Here is a 15,267-nt window from a genome sequence, read left to right as displayed (position 1 = left end):
CTGAATTTCAGTTAACACATCAGTAAGCATTTTGGCCATCAGTGAATTCAACCTTTTTTCTCAATTGGAATAGGCAAGGATAATGACAGATATATTTTACAATGTTAGAAAGTACATCATTTTATTTAATTGTGTGAATAAAAGGAATCTCCTCCCCGTCGGGGAATTGAACCCCGGTCTCCCGCGTGACAGGCGGGGATACTGACCACTATACTAACGAGGACTTATTGGCTTCAGTTAAACAGTGCTCACCTCCCTGGGGTTAAGGCATGCCCTCGATCAATTCTCAGTATTGTAATAGGCAGAATTGCTGCTTTTGGTTAGGACAAGTAATCTTTTTTCCTAAATTATTACAATACAGAAATTCCTAGCCAAAAACAATTAGTTTTATGAAGAAATTATTTCATTGAAATAAATATCTATCGATCTGTCTATCTAGCTATCTTTCTATTCATCAATATATATATTTATATATATATATATATATATATATATATATATATAATCAGCTCACTTTACCATTTGCAGCTTATAACTATTAGCCACCAGGGATCACTACTAACCAAAAGCAGTCATTCTACTTGTAAATCGTGCCAATCGAGTGGAACAGCGGCCTAGGATTCACCACTGCTTCATCTCATTTTCCAACAGATTGTAGACGTAAATTGGTTTTGATGGTACGCCTGTGCATGCTGAAATATTCAGAGCATATTCTGAATTTCAGTTAACACATCAGTAAGCATTTTGGCCATCAGTGAATTCAACCTTTTTTCTCAATTGGAATAGGCAAGGATAATGACAGATATATTTTACAATGTTAGAAAGTACATCATTTTATTTAATTGTGTGAATAAAAGGAATCTCCTCCCCGTCGGGGAATTGAACCCCGGTCTCCCGCGTGACAGGCGGGGATACTGACCACTATACTAACGAGGACTTATTGGCTTCAGTTAAACAGTGCTCATCTCCCTGGGGTTAAGGCATGCCCTCGATCAATTCTCAGTATTGTAATAGGCAGAATTGCTGCTTTTGGTTAGGACAAGTAATCTTTTTTCCTAAATTATTACAATACAGAAATTCCTAGCCAAAAACAATTAGTTTTATGAAGAAATTATTTCATTGAAATAAATATCTATCGATCTGTCTATCTAGCTATCTTTCTATTCATCAATATATATATTTATATATATATATATATATATATAATCAGCTCACTTTACCATTTGCAGCTTATAACTATTAGCCACCAGGGGTCACTACTAACCAAAAGCAGTCATTCTACTTGTAAATCGTGCCAATCGAGTGGAACAGCGGCCTAGGATTCACCACTGCTTCATCTCATTTTCCAACAGATTGTAGACGTAAATTGGTTTTGATGGTACGCCTGTGCATGCTGAAATATTCAGAGCATATTCTGAATTTCAGTTAACACATCAGTAAGCATTTTGGCCATCAGTGAATTCAACCTTTTTTCTCAATCGGAATAGGCAAGGATAATGACAGATATATTTTACAATGTTAGAAAGTACATCATTTTATTTAATTGTGTGAATAAAAGGAATCGCCTCCCCGTCGGGGAATTGAACCCCGGTCTCCCGCGTGACAGGCGGGGATACTGACCACTATACTAACGAGGACTTATTGGCTTCAGTTAAACAGTGCTCACCTCCCTGGGGTTAAGGCATGCCCTCGATCAATTCTCAGTATTGTAATAGGCAGAATTGCTGCTTTTGGTTAGGACAAGTAATCTTTTTTCCTAAATTATTACAATACAGAAATTCCTAGCCAAAAACAATTAGTTTTATGAAGAAATTATTTCATTGAAATAAATATCTATCGATCTGTCTATCTAGCTATCTTTCTATTCATCAATATATATATTTATATATATATATATATATATAATCAGCTCACTTTACCATTTGCAGCTTATAACTATTAGCCACCAGGGGTCACTCCTAACCAAAAGCAGTCATTCTACTTGTAAATCGTGCCAATTGAGTGGAACAGCGGCCTAGGATTCACCACTGCTTCATCTCATTTTCCAACAGATTGTAGACGTAAATTGGTTTTGATGGTACGCCTGTGCATGCTGAAATATTCAGAGCATATTCTGAATTTCAGTTAACACATCAGTAAGCATTTTGGCCATCAGTGAATTCAACCTTTTTTCTCAATCGGAATAGGCAAGGATAATGACAGATATATTTTACAATGTTAGAAAGTACATCATTTTATTTAATTGTGTGAATAAAAGGAATCTCCTCCCCGTCGGGGAATTGAACCCCAGTCTCCCGCGTGACAGGCAGGGATACTGACCACTATACTAACGAGGACTTATTGGCTTCAGTTAAACAGTGCTCACCTCCCTGGGGTTAAGGCATGCCCTCGATCAATTCTCAGTATTGTAATAGGCAGAATTGCTGCTTTTGGTTAGGACAAGTAATCTTTTTTCCTAAATTATTACAATACAGAAATTCCTAGCCAAAAACAATTAGTTTTATGAAGAAATTATTTCATTGAAATAAATATCTATCGATCTGTCTATCTAGCTATCTTTCTATTCATCAATATATATATATATATAATCAGCTCACTTTACCATTTGCAGCTTATAACTATTAGCCACCAGGGGTCACTACTAACCAAAAGCAGTCATTCTACTTGTAAATCGTGCCAATCGAGTGGAACAGCGGCCTAGGATTCACCACTGCTTCATCTCATTTTCCAACAGATTGTAGACGTAAATTGGTTTTGATGGTACGCCTGTGCATGCTGAAATATTCAGAGCATATTCTGAATTTCAGTTAACACATCAGTAAGCATTTTGGCCATCAGTGAATTCAACCTTTTTTCTCAATCGGAATAGGCAAGGATAATGACAGATATATTTTACAATGTTAGAAAGTACATCATTTTATTTAATTGTGTGAATAAAAGGAATCTCCTCCCCGTCGGGGAATTGAACCCCGGTCTCCCGCGTGACAGGCGGGGATACTGACCACTATACTAACGAGGACTTATTGGCTTCAGTTAAACAGTGCTCATCTCCCTGGGGTTAAGGCATGCCCTCGATCAATTCTCAGTATTGTAATAGGCAGAATTGCTGCTTTTGGTTAGGACAAGTAATCTTTTTTCCTAAATTATTACAATACAGAAATTCCTAGCCAAAAACAATTAGTTTTATGAAGAAATTATTTCATTGAAATAAATATCTATCGATCTGTCTATCTAGCTATCTTTCTATTCATCAATATATATATTTATATATATATATATATATATATATAATCAGCTCACTTTACCATTTGCAGCTTATAACTATTAGCCACCAGGGGTCACTCCTAACCAAAAGCAGTCATTCTACTTGTAAATCGTGCCAATTGAGTGGAACAGCGGCCTAGGATTCACCACTGCTTCATCTCATTTTCCAACAGATTGTAGACGTAAATTGGTTTTGATGGTACGCCTGTGCATGCTGAAATATTCAGAGCATATTCTGAATTTCAGTTAACACATCAGTAAGCATTTTGGCCATCAGTGAATTCAACCTTTTTTCTCAATCGGAATAGGCAAGGATAATGACAGATATATTTTACAATGTTAGAAAGTACATCATTTTATTTAATTGTGTGAATAAAAGGAATCGCCTCCCCGTCGGGGAATTGAACCCCGGTCTCCCGCGTGACAGGCGGGGATACTGACCACTATACTAACGAGGACTTATTGGCTTCAGTTAAACAGTGCTCACCTCCCTGGGGTTAAGGCATGCCCTCGATCAATTCTCAGTATTGTAATAGGCAGAATTGCTGCTTTTGGTTAGGACAAGTAATCTTTTTTCCTAAATTATTACAATACAGAAATTCCTAGCCAAAAACAATTAGTTTTATGAAGAAATTATTTCATTGAAATAATATCTATCGATCTGTCTATCTAGCTATCTTTCTATTCATCAATATATATATTTATATATATATATATATATATAATCAGCTCACTTTACCATTTGCAGCTTATAACTATTAGCCACCAGGGGTCACTACTAACCAAAAGCAGTCATTCTACTTGTAAATCGTGCAAATCGAGTGGAACAGCGGCCTAGGATTCACCACTGCTTCATCTCATTTTCCAACAGATTGTAGACGTAAATTGGTTTTGATGGTACGCCTGTGCATGCTGAAATATTCAGAGCATATTCTGAATTTCAGTTAACACATCAGTAAGCATTTTGGCCATCAGTGAATTCAACCTTTTTTCTCAATCGGAATAGGCAAGGATAATGACAGATATATTTTACAATGTTAGAAAGTACATCATTTTATTTAATTGTGTGAATAAAAGGAATCACCTCCCCGTCGGGGAATTGAACCCCGGTCTCCCGCGTGACAGGCGGGGATACTGACCACTATACTAACGAGGACTTATTGGCTTCAGTTAAACAGTGCTCACCTCCCTGGGGTTAAGGCATGCCCTCGATCAATTCTCAGTATTGTAATAGGCAGAATTGCTGCTTTTGGTTAGGACAAGTAATCTTTTTTCCTAAATTATTACAATACAGAAATTCCTAGCCAAAAACAATTAGTTTTATGAAGAAATTATTTCATTGAAATAAATATCTATCGATCTGTCTATCTAGCTATCTTTCTATTCATCAATATATATATTTATATATATATATATATATATAATCAGCTCACTTTACCATTTGCAGCTTATAACTATTAGCCACCAGGGGTCACTACTAACCAAAAGCAGTCATTCTACTTGTAAATCGTGCCAATCGAGTGGAACAGCGGCCTAGGATTCACCACTGCTTCATCTCATTTTCCAACAGATTGTAGACGTAAATTGGTTTTGATGGTACGCCTGTGCATGCTGAAATATTCAGAGCATATTCTGAATTTCAGTTAACACATCAGTAAGCATTTTGGCCATCAGTGAATTCAACCTTTTTTCTCAATCGGAATAGGCAAGGATAATGACAGATATATTTTACAATGTTAGAAAGTACATCATTTTATTTAATTGTGTGAATAAAAGGAATCTCCTCCCCGTCGGGGAATTGAACCCCGGTCTCCCGCGTGACAGGCGGGGATACTGACCACTATACTAACGAGGACTTATTGGCTTCAGTTAAACAGTGCTCATCTCCCTGGGGTTAAGGCATGCCCTCGATCAATTCTCAGTATTGTAATAGGCAGAATTGCTGCTTTTGGTTAGGACAAGTAATCTTTTTTCCTAAATTATTACAATACAGAAATTCCTAGCCAAAAACAATTAGTTTTATGAAGAAATTATTTCATTGAAATAAATATCTATCGATCTGTCTATCTAGCTATCTTTCTATTCATCAATATATATATTTATATATATATATATATATATATATATAATCAGCTCACTTTACCATTTGCAGCTTATAACTATTAGCCACCAGGGATCACTACTAACCAAAAGCAGTCATTCTACTTGTAAATCGTGCCAATCGAGTGGAACAGCGGCCTAGGATTCACCACTGCTTCATCTCATTTTCCAACAGATTGTAGACGTAAATTGGTTTTGATGGTACGCCTGTGCATGCTGAAATATTCAGAGCATATTCTGAATTTCAGTTAACACATCAGTAAGCATTTTGGCCATCAGTGAATTCAACCTTTTTTCTCAATTGGAATAGGCAAGGATAATGACAGATATATTTTACAATGTTAGAAAGTACATCATTTTATTTAATTGTGTGAATAAAAGGAATCTCCTCCCCGTCGGGGAATTGAACCCCGGTCTCCCGCGTGACAGGCGGGGATACTGACCACTATACTAACGAGGACTTATTGGCTTCAGTTAAACAGTGCTCACCTCCCTGGGGTTAAGGCATGCCCTCGATCAATTCTCAGTATTGTAATAGGCAGAATTGCTGCTTTTGGTTAGGACAAGTAATCTTTTTTCCTAAATTATTACAATACAGAAATTCCTAGCCAAAAACAATTAGTTTTATGAAGAAATTATTTCATTGAAATAAATATCTATCGATCTGTCTATCTAGCTATCTTTCTATTCATCAATATATATATTTATATATATATATATATATATATATATATATATATATAATCAGCTCACTTTACCATTTGCAGCTTATAACTATTAGCCACCAGGGATCACTACTAACCAAAAGCAGTCATTCTACTTGTAAATCGTGCCAATCGAGTGGAACAGCGGCCTAGGATTCACCACTGCTTCATCTCATTTTCCAACAGATTGTAGACGTAAATTGGTTTTGATGGTACGCCTGTGCATGCTGAAATATTCAGAGCATATTCTGAATTTCAGTTAACACATCAGTAAGCATTTTGGCCATCAGTGAATTCAACCTTTTTTCTCAATTGGAATAGGCAAGGATAATGACAGATATATTTTACAATGTTAGAAAGTACATCATTTTATTTAATTGTGTGAATAAAAGGAATCTCCTCCCCGTCGGGGAATTGAACCCCGGTCTCCCGCGTGACAGGCGGGGATACTGACCACTATACTAACGAGGACTTATTGGCTTCAGTTAAACAGTGCTCATCTCCCTGGGGTTAAGGCATGCCCTCGATCAATTCTCAGTATTGTAATAGGCAGAATTGCTGCTTTTGGTTAGGACAAGTAATCTTTTTTCCTAAATTATTACAATACAGAAATTCCTAGCCAAAAACAATTAGTTTTATGAAGAAATTATTTCATTGAAATAAATATCTATCGATCTGTCTATCTAGCTATCTTTCTATTCATCAATATATATATATATATAATCAGCTCACTTTACCATTTGCAGCTTATAACTATTAGCCACCAGGGGTCACTACTAACCAAAAGCAGTCATTCTACTTGTAAATCGTGCCAATCGAGTGGAACAGCGGCCTAGGATTCACCACTGCTTCATCTCATTTTCCAACAGATTGTAGACGTAAATTGGTTTTGATGGTACGCCTGTGCATGCTGAAATATTCAGAGCATATTCTGAATTTCAGTTAACACATCAGTAAGCATTTTGGCCATCAGTGAATTCAACCTTTTTTCTCAATCGGAATAGGCAAGGATAATGACAGATATATTTTACAATGTTAGAAAGTACATCATTTTATTTAATTGTGTGAATAAAAGGAATCTCCTCCCCGTCGGGGAATTGAACCCCGGTCTCCCGCGTGACAGGCGGGGATACTGACCACTATACTAACGAGGACTTATTGGCTTCAGTTAAACAGTGCTCATCTCCCTGGGGTTAAGGCATGCCCTCGATCAATTCTCAGTATTGTAATAGGCAGAATTGCTGCTTTTGGTTAGGACAAGTAATCTTTTTTCCTAAATTATTACAATACAGAAATTCCTAGCCAAAAACAATTAGTTTTATGAAGAAATTATTTCATTGAAATGAATATCTATCGATCTGTCTATCTAGCTATCTTTCTATTCATCAATATATATATTTATATATATAAATATATATAATCAGCTCACTTTACCATTTGCAGCTTATAACTATTAGCCACCAGGGATCACTACTAACCAAAAGCAGTCATTCTACTTGTAAATCGTGCCAATCGAGTGGAACAGCGGCCTAGGATTCACCACTGCTTCATCTCATTTTCCAACAGATTGTAGACGTAAATTGGTTTTGATGGTACGCCTGTGCATGCTGAAATATTCAGAGCATATTCTGAATTTCAGTTAACACATCAGTAAGCATTTTGGCCATCAGTGAATTCAACCTTTTTTCTCAATCGGAATAGGCAAGGATAATGACAGATATATTTTACAATGTTAGAAAGTACATCATTTTATTTAATTGTGTGAATAAAAGGAATCTCCTCCCCGTCGGGGAATTGAACCCCGGTCTCCCGCGTGACAGGCGGGGATACTGACCACTATACTAACGAGGACTTATTGGCTTCAGTTAAACAGTGCTCATCTCCCTGGGGTTAAGGCATGCCCTCGATCAATTCTCAGTATTGTAATAGGCAGAATTGCTGCTTTTGGTTAGGACAAGTAATCTTTTTTCCTAAATTATTACAATACAGAAATTCCTAGCCAAAAACAATTAGTTTTATGAAGAAATTATTTCATTGAAATAAATATCTATCGATCTGTCTATCTAGCTATCTTTCTATTCATCAATATATATATTTATATATATATATATATATATATATATAATCAGCTCACTTTACCATTTGCAGCTTATAACTATTAGCCACCAGGGATCACTACTAACCAAAAGCAGTCATTCTACTTGTAAATCGTGCCAATCGAGTGGAACAGCGGCCTAGGATTCACCACTGCTTCATCTCATTTTCCAACAGATTGTAGACGTAAATTGGTTTTGATGGTACGCCTGTGCATGCTGAAATATTCAGAGCATATTCTGAATTTCAGTTAACACATCAGTAAGCATTTTGGCCATCAGTGAATTCAACCTTTTTTCTCAATTGGAATAGGCAAGGATAATGACAGATATATTTTACAATGTTAGAAAGTACATCATTTTATTTAATTGTGTGAATAAAAGGAATCTCCTCCCCGTCGGGGAATTGAACCCCGGTCTCCCGCGTGACAGGCGGGGATACTGACCACTATACTAACGAGGACTTATTGGCTTCAGTTAAACAGTGCTCACCTCCCTGGGGTTAAGGCATGCCCTCGATCAATTCTCAGTATTGTAATAGGCAGAATTGCTGCTTTTGGTTAGGACAAGTAATCTTTTTTCCTAAATTATTACAATACAGAAATTCCTAGCCAAAAACAATTAGTTTTATGAAGAAATTATTTCATTGAAATAAATATCTATCGATCTGTCTATCTAGCTATCTTTCTATTCATCAATATATATATTTATATATATATATATATATATATATATATATATATATATATAATCAGCTCACTTTACCATTTGCAGCTTATAACTATTAGCCACCAGGGATCACTACTAACCAAAAGCAGTCATTCTACTTGTAAATCGTGCCAATCGAGTGGAACAGCGGCCTAGGATTCACCACTGCTTCATCTCATTTTCCAACAGATTGTAGACGTAAATTGGTTTTGATGGTACGCCTGTGCATGCTGAAATATTCAGAGCATATTCTGAATTTCAGTTAACACATCAGTAAGCATTTTGGCCATCAGTGAATTCAACCTTTTTTCTCAATTGGAATAGGCAAGGATAATGACAGATATATTTTACAATGTTAGAAAGTACATCATTTTATTTAATTGTGTGAATAAAAGGAATCTCCTCCCCGTCGGGGAATTGAACCCCGGTCTCCCGCGTGACAGGCGGGGATACTGACCACTATACTAACGAGGACTTATTGGCTTCAGTTAAACAGTGCTCATCTCCCTGGGGTTAAGGCATGCCCTCGATCAATTCTCAGTATTGTAATAGGCAGAATTGCTGCTTTTGGTTAGGACAAGTAATCTTTTTTCCTAAATTATTACAATACAGAAATTCCTAGCCAAAAACAATTAGTTTTATGAAGAAATTATTTCATTGAAATAAATATCTATCGATCTGTCTATCTAGCTATCTTTCTATTCATCAATATATATATTTATATATATATATATATATATAATCAGCTCACTTTACCATTTGCAGCTTATAACTATTAGCCACCAGGGGTCACTACTAACCAAAAGCAGTCATTCTACTTGTAAATCGTGCCAATCGAGTGGAACAGCGGCCTAGGATTCACCACTGCTTCATCTCATTTTCCAACAGATTGTAGACGTAAATTGGTTTTGATGGTACGCCTGTGCATGCTGAAATATTCAGAGCATATTCTGAATTTCAGTTAACACATCAGTAAGCATTTTGGCCATCAGTGAATTCAACCTTTTTTCTCAATCGGAATAGGCAAGGATAATGACAGATATATTTTACAATGTTAGAAAGTACATCATTTTATTTAATTGTGTGAATAAAAGGAATCTCCTCCCCGTCGGGGAATTGAACCCCGGTCTCCCGCGTGACAGGCGGGGATACTGACCACTATACTAACGAGGACTTATTGGCTTCAGTTAAACAGTGCTCATCTCCCTGGGGTTAAGGCATGCCCTCGATCAATTCTCAGTATTGTAATAGGCAGAATTGCTGCTTTTGGTTAGGACAAGTAATCTTTTTTCCTAAATTATTACAATACAGAAATTCCTAGCCAAAAACAATTAGTTTTATGAAGAAATTATTTCATTGAAATAAATATCTATCGATCTGTCTATCTAGCTATCTTTCTATTCATCAATATATATATTTATATATATATATATATATATATATATAATCAGCTCACTTTACCATTTGCAGCTTATAACTATTAGCCACCAGGGATCACTACTAACCAAAAGCAGTCATTCTACTTGTAAATCGTGCCAATCGAGTGGAACAGCGGCCTAGGATTCACCACTGCTTCATCTCATTTTCCAACAGATTGTAGACGTAAATTGGTTTTGATGGTACGCCTGTGCATGCTGAAATATTCAGAGCATATTCTGAATTTCAGTTAACACATCAGTAAGCATTTTGGCCATCAGTGAATTCAACCTTTTTTCTCAATTGGAATAGGCAAGGATAATGACAGATATATTTTACAATGTTAGAAAGTACATCATTTTATTTAATTGTGTGAATAAAAGGAATCTCCTCCCCGTCGGGGAATTGAACCCCGGTCTCCCGCGTGACAGGCGGGGATACTGACCACTATACTAACGAGGACTTATTGGCTTCAGTTAAACAGTGCTCACCTCCCTGGGGTTAAGGCATGCCCTCGATCAATTCTCAGTATTGTAATAGGCAGAATTGCTGCTTTTGGTTAGGACAAGTAATCTTTTTTCCTAAATTATTACAATACAGAAATTCCTAGCCAAAAACAATTAGTTTTATGAAGAAATTATTTCATTGAAATAAATATCTATCGATCTGTCTATCTAGCTATCTTTCTATTCATCAATATATATATTTATATATATATATATATATATATATATATATATATATAATCAGCTCACTTTACCATTTGCAGCTTATAACTATTAGCCACCAGGGATCACTACTAACCAAAAGCAGTCATTCTACTTGTAAATCGTGCCAATCGAGTGGAACAGCGGCCTAGGATTCACCACTGCTTCATCTCATTTTCCAACAGATTGTAGACGTAAATTGGTTTTGATGGTACGCCTGTGCATGCTGAAATATTCAGAGCATATTCTGAATTTCAGTTAACACATCAGTAAGCATTTTGGCCATCAGTGAATTCAACCTTTTTTCTCAATTGGAATAGGCAAGGATAATGACAGATATATTTTACAATGTTAGAAAGTACATCATTTTATTTAATTGTGTGAATAAAAGGAATCTCCTCCCCGTCGGGGAATTGAACCCCGGTCTCCCGCGTGACAGGCGGGGATACTGACCACTATACTAACGAGGACTTATTGGCTTCAGTTAAACAGTGCTCATCTCCCTGGGGTTAAGGCATGCCCTCGATCAATTCTCAGTATTGTAATAGGCAGAATTGCTGCTTTTGGTTAGGACAAGTAATCTTTTTTCCTAAATTATTACAATACAGAAATTCCTAGCCAAAAACAATTAGTTTTATGAAGAAATTATTTCATTGAAATAAATATCTATCGATCTGTCTATCTAGCTATCTTTCTATTCATCAATATATATATATATATAATCAGCTCACTTTACCATTTGCAGCTTATAACTATTAGCCACCAGGGGTCACTACTAACCAAAAGCAGTCATTCTACTTGTAAATCGTGCCAATCGAGTGGAACAGCGGCCTAGGATTCACCACTGCTTCATCTCATTTTCCAACAGATTGTAGACGTAAATTGGTTTTGATGGTACGCCTGTGCATGCTGAAATATTCAGAGCATATTCTGAATTTCAGTTAACACATCAGTAAGCATTTTGGCCATCAGTGAATTCAACCTTTTTTCTCAATCGGAATAGGCAAGGATAATGACAGATATATTTTACAATGTTAGAAAGTACATCATTTTATTTAATTGTGTGAATAAAAGGAATCTCCTCCCCGTCGGGGAATTGAACCCCGGTCTCCCGCGTGACAGGCGGGGATACTGACCACTATACTAACGAGGACTTATTGGCTTCAGTTAAACAGTGCTCATCTCCCTGGGGTTAAGGCATGCCCTCGATCAATTCTCAGTATTGTAATAGGCAGAATTGCTGCTTTTGGTTAGGACAAGTAATCTTTTTTCCTAAATTATTACAATACAGAAATTCCTAGCCAAAAACAATTAGTTTTATGAAGAAATTATTTCATTGAAATGAATATCTATCGATCTGTCTATCTAGCTATCTTTCTATTCATCAATATATATATTTATATATATAAATATATATAATCAGCTCACTTTACCATTTGCAGCTTATAACTATTAGCCACCAGGGATCACTACTAACCAAAAGCAGTCATTCTACTTGTAAATCGTGCCAATCGAGTGGAACAGCGGCCTAGGATTCACCACTGCTTCATCTCATTTTCCAACAGATTGTAGACGTAAATTGGTTTTGATGGTACGCCTGTGCATGCTGAAATATTCAGAGCATATTCTGAATTTCAGTTAACACATCAGTAAGCATTTTGGCCATCAGTGAATTCAACCTTTTTTCTCAATCGGAATAGGCAAGGATAATGACAGATATATTTTACAATGTTAGAAAGTACATCATTTTATTTAATTGTGTGAATAAAAGGAATCTCCTCCCCGTCGGGGAATTGAACCCCGGTCTCCCGCGTGACAGGCGGGGATACTGACCACTATACTAACGAGGACTTATTGGCTTCAGTTAAACAGTGCTCATCTCCCTGGGGTTAAGGCATGCCCTCGATCAATTCTCAGTATTGTAATAGGCAGAATTGCTGCTTTTGGTTAGGACAAGTAATCTTTTTTCCTAAATTATTACAATACAGAAATTCCTAGCCAAAAACAATTAGTTTTATGAAGAAATTATTTCATTGAAATAAATATCTATCGATCTGTCTATCTAGCTATCTTTCTATTCATCAATATATATATTTATATATATATATATATATATATATATAATCAGCTCACTTTACCATTTGCAGCTTATAACTATTAGCCACCAGGGATCACTACTAACCAAAAGCAGTCATTCTACTTGTAAATCGTGCCAATCGAGTGGAACAGCGGCCTAGGATTCACCACTGCTTCATCTCATTTTCCAACAGATTGTAGACGTAAATTGGTTTTGATGGTACGCCTGTGCATGCTGAAATATTCAGAGCATATTCTGAATTTCAGTTAACACATCAGTAAGCATTTTGGCCATCAGTGAATTCAACCTTTTTTCTCAATTGGAATAGGCAAGGATAATGACAGATATATTTTACAATGTTAGAAAGTACATCATTTTATTTAATTGTGTGAATAAAAGGAATCTCCTCCCCGTCGGGGAATTGAACCCCGGTCTCCCGCGTGACAGGCGGGGATACTGACCACTATACTAACGAGGACTTATTGGCTTCAGTTAAACAGTGCTCACCTCCCTGGGGTTAAGGCATGCCCTCGATCAATTCTCAGTATTGTAATAGGCAGAATTGCTGCTTTTGGTTAGGACAAGTAATCTTTTTTCCTAAATTATTACAATACAGAAATTCCTAGCCAAAAACAATTAGTTTTATGAAGAAATTATTTCATTGAAATAAATATCTATCGATCTGTCTATCTAGCTATCTTTCTATTCATCAATATATATATTTATATATATATATATATATATATATATATATATATATATATAATCAGCTCACTTTACCATTTGCAGCTTATAACTATTAGCCACCAGGGATCACTACTAACCAAAAGCAGTCATTCTACTTGTAAATCGTGCCAATCGAGTGGAACAGCGGCCTAGGATTCACCACTGCTTCATCTCATTTTCCAACAGATTGTAGACGTAAATTGGTTTTGATGGTACGCCTGTGCATGCTGAAATATTCAGAGCATATTCTGAATTTCAGTTAACACATCAGTAAGCATTTTGGCCATCAGTGAATTCAACCTTTTTTCTCAATTGGAATAGGCAAGGATAATGACAGATATATTTTACAATGTTAGAAAGTACATCATTTTATTTAATTGTGTGAATAAAAGGAATCTCCTCCCCGTCGGGGAATTGAACCCCGGTCTCCCGCGTGACAGGCGGGGATACTGACCACTATACTAACGAGGACTTATTGGCTTCAGTTAAACAGTGCTCATCTCCCTGGGGTTAAGGCATGCCCTCGATCAATTCTCAGTATTGTAATAGGCAGAATTGCTGCTTTTGGTTAGGACAAGTAATCTTTTTTCCTAAATTATTACAATACAGAAATTCCTAGCCAAAAACAATTAGTTTTATGAAGAAATTATTTCATTGAAATAAATATCTATCGATCTGTCTATCTAGCTATCTTTCTATTCATCAATATATATATTTATATATATATATATATATATATAATCAGCTCACTTTACCATTTGCAGCTTATAACTATTAGCCACCAGGGGTCACTCCTAACCAAAAGCAGTCATTCTACTTGTAAATCGTGCCAATTGAGTGGAACAGCGGCCTAGGATTCACCACTGCTTCATCTCATTTTCCAACAGATTGTAGACGTAAATTGGTTTTGATGGTACGCCTGTGCATGCTGAAATATTCAGAGCATATTCTGAATTTCAGTTAACACATCAGTAAGCATTTTGGCCATCAGTGAATTCAACCTTTTTTCTCAATCGGAATAGGCAAGGATAATGACAGATATATTTTACAATGTTAGAAAGTACATCATTTTATTTAATTGTGTGAATAAAAGGAATCTCCTCCCCGTCGGGGAATTGAACCCCGGTCTCCCGCGTGACAGGCGGGGATACTGACCACTATACTAACGAGGACTTATTGGCTTCAGTTAAACAGTGCTCACCTCCCTGGGGTTAAGGCATGCCCTCGATCAATTCTCAGTATTGTAATAGGCAGAATTGCTGCTTTTGGTTAGGACAAGTAATCTTTTTTCCTAAATTATTACAATACAGAAATTCCTAGCCAAAAACAATTAGTTTTATGAAGAAATTATTTCATTGAAATAAATATCTATCGATCTGTCTATCTAGCTATCTTTCTATTCATCAATATATATATATATATAATCAGCTCACATTTTTCCATTTGCAGCTTATAACTATTAGCCACCAGGG

General features: G+C 36.2%; 21 non-coding genes across 21 annotated transcripts; all 21 read right to left on the bottom strand.

Moving 5' to 3' along the window:
* Nucleotides 1–151: 151 nt before the first annotated feature.
* Nucleotides 152–223, bottom strand: TRNAD-GUC (transfer RNA aspartic acid (anticodon GUC)). The gene has a single exon. It is a non-coding gene; the product is annotated as a tRNA-Asp (tRNA).
* Nucleotides 224–864: 641 nt separating this feature from the next.
* Nucleotides 865–936, bottom strand: TRNAD-GUC (transfer RNA aspartic acid (anticodon GUC)). Its single transcript has one exon. It is a non-coding gene; the product is annotated as a tRNA-Asp (tRNA).
* A 629-nt stretch (nt 937–1,565) lies between these two features.
* Nucleotides 1,566–1,637, bottom strand: TRNAD-GUC (transfer RNA aspartic acid (anticodon GUC)). The gene has a single exon. It is a non-coding gene; the product is annotated as a tRNA-Asp (tRNA).
* Nucleotides 1,638–2,947: 1,310 nt separating this feature from the next.
* TRNAD-GUC (transfer RNA aspartic acid (anticodon GUC)) lies at nt 2,948–3,019 on the bottom strand. Its single transcript has one exon. It is a non-coding gene; the product is annotated as a tRNA-Asp (tRNA).
* A 631-nt stretch (nt 3,020–3,650) lies between these two features.
* On the bottom strand, nt 3,651–3,722 carry TRNAD-GUC (transfer RNA aspartic acid (anticodon GUC)). The gene has a single exon. It is a non-coding gene; the product is annotated as a tRNA-Asp (tRNA).
* Nucleotides 3,723–4,348: 626 nt separating this feature from the next.
* Nucleotides 4,349–4,420, bottom strand: TRNAD-GUC (transfer RNA aspartic acid (anticodon GUC)). Its single transcript has one exon. It is a non-coding gene; the product is annotated as a tRNA-Asp (tRNA).
* Nucleotides 4,421–5,047: 627 nt separating this feature from the next.
* Nucleotides 5,048–5,119, bottom strand: TRNAD-GUC (transfer RNA aspartic acid (anticodon GUC)). Its single transcript has one exon. It is a non-coding gene; the product is annotated as a tRNA-Asp (tRNA).
* A 633-nt stretch (nt 5,120–5,752) lies between these two features.
* Nucleotides 5,753–5,824, bottom strand: TRNAD-GUC (transfer RNA aspartic acid (anticodon GUC)). The gene has a single exon. It is a non-coding gene; the product is annotated as a tRNA-Asp (tRNA).
* A 643-nt stretch (nt 5,825–6,467) lies between these two features.
* On the bottom strand, nt 6,468–6,539 carry TRNAD-GUC (transfer RNA aspartic acid (anticodon GUC)). Its single transcript has one exon. It is a non-coding gene; the product is annotated as a tRNA-Asp (tRNA).
* Nucleotides 6,540–7,150: 611 nt separating this feature from the next.
* Nucleotides 7,151–7,222, bottom strand: TRNAD-GUC (transfer RNA aspartic acid (anticodon GUC)). The gene has a single exon. It is a non-coding gene; the product is annotated as a tRNA-Asp (tRNA).
* Nucleotides 7,223–7,847: 625 nt separating this feature from the next.
* TRNAD-GUC (transfer RNA aspartic acid (anticodon GUC)) lies at nt 7,848–7,919 on the bottom strand. Its single transcript has one exon. It is a non-coding gene; the product is annotated as a tRNA-Asp (tRNA).
* A 633-nt stretch (nt 7,920–8,552) lies between these two features.
* On the bottom strand, nt 8,553–8,624 carry TRNAD-GUC (transfer RNA aspartic acid (anticodon GUC)). Its single transcript has one exon. It is a non-coding gene; the product is annotated as a tRNA-Asp (tRNA).
* Nucleotides 8,625–9,271: 647 nt separating this feature from the next.
* Nucleotides 9,272–9,343, bottom strand: TRNAD-GUC (transfer RNA aspartic acid (anticodon GUC)). The gene has a single exon. It is a non-coding gene; the product is annotated as a tRNA-Asp (tRNA).
* Nucleotides 9,344–9,970: 627 nt separating this feature from the next.
* Nucleotides 9,971–10,042, bottom strand: TRNAD-GUC (transfer RNA aspartic acid (anticodon GUC)). The gene has a single exon. It is a non-coding gene; the product is annotated as a tRNA-Asp (tRNA).
* A 633-nt stretch (nt 10,043–10,675) lies between these two features.
* On the bottom strand, nt 10,676–10,747 carry TRNAD-GUC (transfer RNA aspartic acid (anticodon GUC)). The gene has a single exon. It is a non-coding gene; the product is annotated as a tRNA-Asp (tRNA).
* Nucleotides 10,748–11,390: 643 nt separating this feature from the next.
* TRNAD-GUC (transfer RNA aspartic acid (anticodon GUC)) lies at nt 11,391–11,462 on the bottom strand. Its single transcript has one exon. It is a non-coding gene; the product is annotated as a tRNA-Asp (tRNA).
* A 611-nt stretch (nt 11,463–12,073) lies between these two features.
* Nucleotides 12,074–12,145, bottom strand: TRNAD-GUC (transfer RNA aspartic acid (anticodon GUC)). Its single transcript has one exon. It is a non-coding gene; the product is annotated as a tRNA-Asp (tRNA).
* A 625-nt stretch (nt 12,146–12,770) lies between these two features.
* TRNAD-GUC (transfer RNA aspartic acid (anticodon GUC)) lies at nt 12,771–12,842 on the bottom strand. The gene has a single exon. It is a non-coding gene; the product is annotated as a tRNA-Asp (tRNA).
* A 633-nt stretch (nt 12,843–13,475) lies between these two features.
* Nucleotides 13,476–13,547, bottom strand: TRNAD-GUC (transfer RNA aspartic acid (anticodon GUC)). Its single transcript has one exon. It is a non-coding gene; the product is annotated as a tRNA-Asp (tRNA).
* Nucleotides 13,548–14,194: 647 nt separating this feature from the next.
* On the bottom strand, nt 14,195–14,266 carry TRNAD-GUC (transfer RNA aspartic acid (anticodon GUC)). Its single transcript has one exon. It is a non-coding gene; the product is annotated as a tRNA-Asp (tRNA).
* Nucleotides 14,267–14,895: 629 nt separating this feature from the next.
* TRNAD-GUC (transfer RNA aspartic acid (anticodon GUC)) lies at nt 14,896–14,967 on the bottom strand. Its single transcript has one exon. It is a non-coding gene; the product is annotated as a tRNA-Asp (tRNA).
* Between the last annotated feature and the right edge of the window lie 300 nt (nt 14,968–15,267).

This window comes from Lissotriton vulgaris, chromosome 1_1, assembly GCF_964263255.1.
Source record: "Lissotriton vulgaris chromosome 1_1, aLisVul1.2, whole genome shotgun sequence".
Classification (NCBI taxonomy): Eukaryota; Metazoa; Chordata; class Amphibia; order Caudata; family Salamandridae; genus Lissotriton; species Lissotriton vulgaris.
The sequence above is the reverse complement of the archived record's forward strand: the minus strand, read 5'-3'. Positions and strand labels throughout refer to the sequence as shown.